Below are 7,433 nucleotides of genomic sequence, written 5' to 3'. Positions count from 1 at the left end.
TTCTTAACCGAACTGTGCAAGTTATCAAAGTACTGTCAGTTCGGTACAGGACTAGCAGACGCACTGAGAGATAAGTTTGTGTGTGGGCTCCTAAGGGAAGGAACCCAGAAGCGACTGCTAGAGGAAAAGGGTCTTACGCTGGACAAAGCTTTCAGCATTGCAGCATCGCACGAGGCAGCAGCACGAGGCGCTGCAGAGATACAGCAAAGGCCATTGGAATTCAGCACCAATGAAATGGCATTGGGCGCAGTAAAGTGCTATCGTTGTGGAAGGACAATGCATGACCAGAACCAGTGCTGGTTCAAAGATGAAGAATGCAGGCAATGTGGCAAACTTGGTCACTGAAATAAAGAATAGATTTGCCTTTCTAATCTAGGCTTTATTAACTTTAAAAATCCAGTAGCACATCTTCAACACCCAGTCTCCAAACATGACTGGAGAGAACTGAATTTAAGATGGCCACCACAAATCACCTGACATCAACTACCAATGAGTTTACAGCATATATCTCAAGGTAGAAACAAACAACCAATTACAATACTTCTTACTAACACAGAGAACAACCACCACATTCACCAATCACAATACTTCTTATTAAACATAGGAATAATCACCACATTCACCCCTCCTTTTAAAACATGCTCCAACCTAAATAACCTTTACAATTTATAATTAATTTATTTACAACTAAAATACAAATATAATATTTCAACAATTTTAAAACATTACTATCAATTGATAAGTCCATTTTCAATCGGTCGACCGGATATCTTGTTCGTGTCGACCTTCTTAACCTTGGTAAAATTCCTTGCCCTCCCACACCCGGAGACACCGAAGTATCTTCTGCAGGAAGGCTATCCATATCCCGATTATCAACGGTTTCCGGATTGGAAATCCCATCAGGAAGTAAACTAGGACGGTCATGAACATCCATCAAAGGCTGACCAATAGAAGTATAATTATCTGCAATAGGATTGGAAATATTCGTAGTATCGATAACAACATCCACATTATCTGAATCATGACTATTATTAGTATCCTCGGAAGAGGGCTGGCCACCACAAGGAGCCAAGTCTTTAATTGAAACAGTACTTTCTTTCCCATCTTGGAATTGAATATGAGCATATTGGGAATTTGCCTCCAACAGCTCCACCTCCTCCACTAAAGGATCATCTTTTGACAATCTAACATGGCGTCGAAGCAGCACAGGTCCCTGCATAGTAAGCCATGAAGGTACCGAATATCCCATAGTAGATCTCCGTGGGTAATTAAAGAGCCTTTCATGGGGGGTCACATTAGTAGCCGTTGAAAGCAATGATCTAATGGAATGCAGGACATCAGGCAGTACCATTTCCCACTGTGTATTCTTAAGGTTCCGGGATGTCAAAGCCAACATAACTGCCTTCCAGATCACCCCATTGTATCGTTCGCACTGTCCATTACCCTGGGGGTTATACGGGGTAGTTCTACTAGTAGAAATTCCCTGACTCTGAAGGTATTCCTTCAACTGGGAAGACATAAAAGAACTTCCCTGATCTGAATGGATATACGCAGGCATCCCAAAGATGACAAAAAGTTGAGTCAGACATTTGATAACTGTTGCAGCTGATACATCTGCGCAAGGAAAAGCAAAAGGAAACCTTGAAAACTCATCCACAACAGTAAATATGTATCGGTTTTGAGTCATTGAAGGAAGAGGCCCCTTAAAATCAATGCTCAGACGTACAAAAGGAGAAGTAGCCTTTATAAGATGAGCTCGTTGAGGCTTAAAGAAATTCGGTTTACACCGAGCACAGATAGAACATGATGAAGTCATCCGCTTGACGTCTTCAACTGAAAAGGACAAATTCTTACTGCGTACGAAGTGTATCATCCTCGTAACCCCAGGATGACATAAGGCATTGTGAAGATTAATAAGCGTATCTCCGTGAATCACAGAACAATAAGCCCTCAACAGTGCATCAGCAGCAACATTATCCTTCCCCGGACGATAAACTATATCAAAATGGTAACATGCCAACTCAATCCTCCACCTCATTATTTTATCATTTTTGATCTTTCCAAAATGTTTATCATCAAACATAAAGGACACAGATTTTTGATCGGTTACCAATGTGAAATGTCGCCCCGATAAATAATGTCTCCATTTACACAGTGCTTCTACTATTGCATATGCCTCTTTCTCTATTGAAGAATGTCTTTTTTCAATTTTGTTCAAAGTACGTGAGAAAAAGGCCACAGGTCTTCCATTTTGGTTCAGAGTAGCCCCAATTGCAAAATCAGAAGCATCCGTCTCAATCACAAAGGGAACCTGCTCATCAATAGAATGCACAACTGCTCCTAGGATATCCTTTTTAAAATTATCAAAACATGTCCTGGCCTCCCATGATAGAGGATATGTCGTAACCCGAATAAGGGGCCGGATCTTCTGTGAAAAGTTTGCAATCCAATTAGAATAGTAAGAAAACAGTCCAACAACTCGTTGCAAAGCCTTAGAATTAGTAGGACAAGGTAAATCGATCAATGGTCGCAGACGTTCTGGATCTGGTTTAATCTTATTTCCCGAGATAATATACCCCAGTAGATTTACCTCAGTAGTCGAAAAGATACACTTCTCTTTATTAAAAGTTAAACCAACTTTTTCCGCAGCTTGAAGGAATCTTTCTAAATTAGAATCATGCTCCACCCTTGATTTACCACACACCGTAATATCATTTAAATATGAAAAGGTGTCAGAGAGAGAGTTATCACTTATAAAAGCATCCATTGCCCGTTGAAAACAAGCAACACCATTAGTAACACCAAATGGTATTCGGCAAAACTGATACAGCTTTCCACCAGCCTCAAAGGTTGTATATGGTTGATCCCTCTTAACAATAGGAATCTGATGATAGGCACTCTTTAAATCAATAGTGCTAAAAAACTTATACTGAGATACTTTGTTGATAAGCTCATCAATCTTAGGCAAAGGGTACGCATCTAATTGAATATACCTATTAATAGTTTGAGAGTAGTCTATCACCATTCGTTTCTTATGTCTCTCGTTAGTGGTGACAACTACCTGAGCCCGCCAAGGCGAACAACTAGGTTCAATGATTCCTTCCAATAAAAGACGTTGGACTTCAGAATTAATAAATTATCTATCCTGACTGCTATACCTTCTTGACTTGGTAGCAATTGGCTTACAATCCGGCATCAAATTGGAAAAAAGTGATAATGGAGAAATGGATAAAGAAGTTAATCCACAAATGGATAAGGGTGGCTTAGTCCCTCCAAACGAAAGACTGAGAGACTTGTATAATTGAAGCACATCATGACCAATCAAAATATCCGCACAAAGATTAGGCAAAACAGATAGGCGTATATCAGTATACGTATTACCTAGAAGAATCAATTTCACAAGGCAACAACCAGCTACTTGTGAAGTAAGGGTCGTCTGAGCCATACACACCTGATAAGTAACAGGCAAGATTTTCAAACACTTTTCCTTCGCAAACTGAAGACTTATAAAACTCTCGGTACTGCCCGCATCTATGAGAGCCTTCACTTCTAACCCATTAACTTGGGCCGTAACTATAGCTTTGTTTAGGCCATGAGCAAATGCAGCAGAAATTGATGCAATAAACGCCCTCTCTACAGGTTGAATAGTCGCAGAGGAGGAGGTAATTGAACCTAATGATTTACAAACATGTGCATAATGACCTCTCTTGCCGCATTTACTACACACAGCCTCCCGGGCAGGACACTTCAAACGAGGATGCCGGACGTTCCCACAAAAATAACACTTCTGAATCCTAGAGGCAACAGCCGCCGAAGGAGAAACTGTTTCAGAATCTAGTAAACCACTCCCATTAAGTCCATCTAATTCCTTTTCGTCCGAAACTGCCGAAACCACAGTCGCAGGCCGATTAAAAAGAGCATAAGAATCCGAACTTCTCTGAGCCATATCCAATGTAGAAGCTTGCTCAAAAGCACTCTTGAGATCCAAAGTCTTATTTTCTAACAACCGCTGACGAATTGATCCAGACAGTAGTCCCTTAATAAAAGCATCCCGTACCGATTCTTCCTTATATTCTTCGGCCGTCACGGCTTTATAATTACAGTTAGCACTAAGGTGCCAAAGTGCTTGTAAATAAGTATCCAAAGATTCTCCCACCTGCTGCCTACGGGCAGATAGAAGGTAACGTGCAAATACCTCATTCTTTGGTTTAACAAAAATCTTCTCCAATGTAGAAATAGCCAATTCGTAAGTTTCACAGTCCAAAATATACTTATACACATCCGGAGCAATGTAGTTGATCAGCATATTCAGCTTATTCAGAGACTCTTGATCCAACACACCCAAAAAGTTTGTAAATGTACAATACCAATGTTTCCATTTATCATCCACTCCTGCAGAATTAGGGTCAGCATTGAATCGTTCCGGTTGAAGATATCACTCCATTCTGATAAAAAGTTAATAATTTGAAATAAAGAATAGATTTGCCTTTCTAATCTAGGCTTTATTAACTTTAAAAATCCAGTAGCACATCTTCAACACCCAGTCTCCAACCATGACTGGAGAGAACTGAATTTAAGATGGCCACCACAAATCACCTGACATCAACTACCAATGAGTTTACAGCATATATCTCAAGGTAGAAACAAACAACCAATTACAATACTTCTTACTAACACAGAGGACAACCACCACATTCACCAATCACAATACTTCTTATTAAACATAGGAATAATCACCACAGTCACATAGTGAGAGTATGCCGGTCAGGAAAGAAGACCAGCAGCAAAAAGTCGCCGCAGGAGAAGTACAAAAAAGTACACAAGGTGACAGAGAACAGTTCGGATGAACAGAAGATGGATTCAGACTCCAGCAGTAAGGAACTGGGTTGTCTAAAAATACATAATGTGGGTAACACAGCAGACCATCAAACTATCTGGGTCATGCTTTGGATAGCAGGAGTCCAAGTGAAGATGGAATTGGACACTGGATCGGCATTAACGGTCATGAATAAGCAAGATTACAAAAGGTTATTCTCGCACATTCCCCTGAGGGATACGGAGATTGTATTGAAAACATACACGGGGCAAATAGTATACCCCAAAGGAAAGATAAAAGTAAATGTGGTCTACAATGGTAAAGAAAGTCAGAAAATGGACTTGTATGTGTTACCTGATGGAGGTCCGCCACTACTGGGATGGGAATGGATCCGGAGAATAAATGTGGACTGGCATTCCATACAAGCACTGACTGTAGATGCCTGTAAAGAGGACAACGTCAAACCTAAATGACTGTCCAAAATATTGGACGATGCTAAGGAGGTGTTCCAACAGGGACTGGGAACACTGAAAGGAATTACGGCAAACATCAAGGTTGAAGAACATGCAAACCCAACATTTTTCAAAGCCAGACCAGTACCTTATGTGATACGACCTGCTGTGGAAGCAGAGCTGGAAGGGCTAGAATGCTCAGGAGTACTGTCCAAGGTGGACTGGAGTGAATGGGCCACACCCATTGTTCCTGTCATGAAGCGTTCGTTGAGCAACAAGCCGGGGGAACCTGGGAAGGTTCGCATCTGTGGCGATTTCAAGATCACTGTTAATCCGGTTCTTCACACGGTGCAATATCCACTTCCGCGGATTGAAGATATCTTTGCTTCGCTGTCTGGCGGGAAACACTTCACCAAGATAGACCTGGCGCAGGCGTACCTACAGATGGAAGTTGATGAAGCACCACGCTAGCATCTCACGATCAACACACATAAGGGCTTATATCGGTATAATAGACGGGTTTTTGGAGTGGCATCGGCTACAGCGATTTGGCAAAGGGCCATGGAGCAGGTATTGCAGGGAATTCCAGGCACACAATGCTACCTGGATGACATCCTGATTACAGGAGATGATGATAAGGATCACCTCGCAAATTTAGAGCAGGTGCTCACCAGATTGAAAGAATATAGGCTCAGAGTTAATTGCCAGAAATGTGAGTTCTTTCAAAAGTGAATCTCATACTGCGGTCACGTCATTGACCAGGAGGGGCTCCATAAATCACCTGACAAGATCGAAGCTGTTGTGAAAGCTCCTGCTCCGGAAAATGTATCCCAGTTGAGGTCGTTCCTTGGGTTGGTTAACTATTACCACAAGTTTCTTCCAAATTTATCCATGGTGTTACACCCGCTGAACACTCTTTTGCAAATGGGAATACCATGGAAGTGGAGCGATGATTGTAAGTGGGCTTTTCAAAAGAGCAAGGCACTGATCACCTCTAAGGAAGTGTTGGCTCACTTTAACCCAACGCTGCCTATTCGCTTAGCTTGTGATGCTTCTCCATATGGTATCGGGGCAGTGCTCTCACATAAGTTTCCAAATGGCTCGGAAAGGCCAGTCGCGTTCGCATCCAGATCATTGACCTCTGCAGAGCGCAACTATGCTCAGATAGATAGGGAGGCTCTCAGACTCGTGTGGGGAGTTAAGAAATTTAACCATTACCTGCAAGGCCAAAAGTTTACGCTGCTGACAAATCACCAGCCGTTGGTTTCCATTTTTAACCCTAAGAAGGGTGTTCCAGTTATGACGGCGCAGAGGCTTCAGAGATGGTCCCTTTTCCTAGGGGCACATCAATATGATATCAAATTCAAAGGTACAAAGCAACATGGTAATGCTGATGGGCTGTCATGCCTGCCACTACCTACAGCGGAAGAGGCACCGGTGGTTGACCCTGTCGAGATATTTCACTCGACCATCATCGAATGCTTACCAGTCACCAATGCGGGTGTTGAGAGAGAGACCCGAAATGACCCGACACTGTCTCGGGTCTACGACTTGACAGTGAAGGGATGGCCAGCACATGGTGACCCACTGTTACCAGCATTCTCAGCCAGACGAGAACAGCTGTCCGTATGTCAAGGAACATTGATGTATGGAACAAGGGTGATTATTCCTCCTAAATTAAGGGAGAGAGTTCTGAAGGAATTGCATGAAGGTCATCTGGGGGGAGTCAAGATGAAAAGCCTTGCTAGGGCTTATGTGTGGTGGCCAGGTATCGACAAACAAATAGAGGATCTGACTAAAAGCTGCTCAGGGTGCCAAAAAGTTCAACATGCACCGCCAATTGCACCGCTGCATCCGTGGGAATGGCCTTCAACCCCATGGCAACGTGTGCATATCGACTTTGCAGGTCCATTCATGGATTCCATGTTTTTGATAGCAGTAGACGCACATTCTAAATGGCCAGAAGTGATTAAGATGTCGACCACTACCTCTGAGAAGATGATCGCAGTTCTAAGAACCATATTTGCAAGGAATGGGTTGCCGGAACAAATATGTTCAGACAACGGACCACAGTTCGTGTCAGAAGAATTCCAGAAATTCATGAAAAAGAATGGGGTGAAACACTATACATCTGCCCCATATCATCCGGCTACAAATGGGTTGGC

This window comes from Somniosus microcephalus, unplaced genomic scaffold (assembly GCF_052327205.1).
Source record: "Somniosus microcephalus isolate GS21.2 unplaced genomic scaffold, FLI_Smic_1.0 scaffold397, whole genome shotgun sequence".
NCBI lineage: Eukaryota > Metazoa > Chordata > Chondrichthyes > Squaliformes > Somniosidae > Somniosus > Somniosus microcephalus.
The sequence above is the reverse complement of the archived record's forward strand: the minus strand, read 5'-3'. Positions refer to the sequence as shown.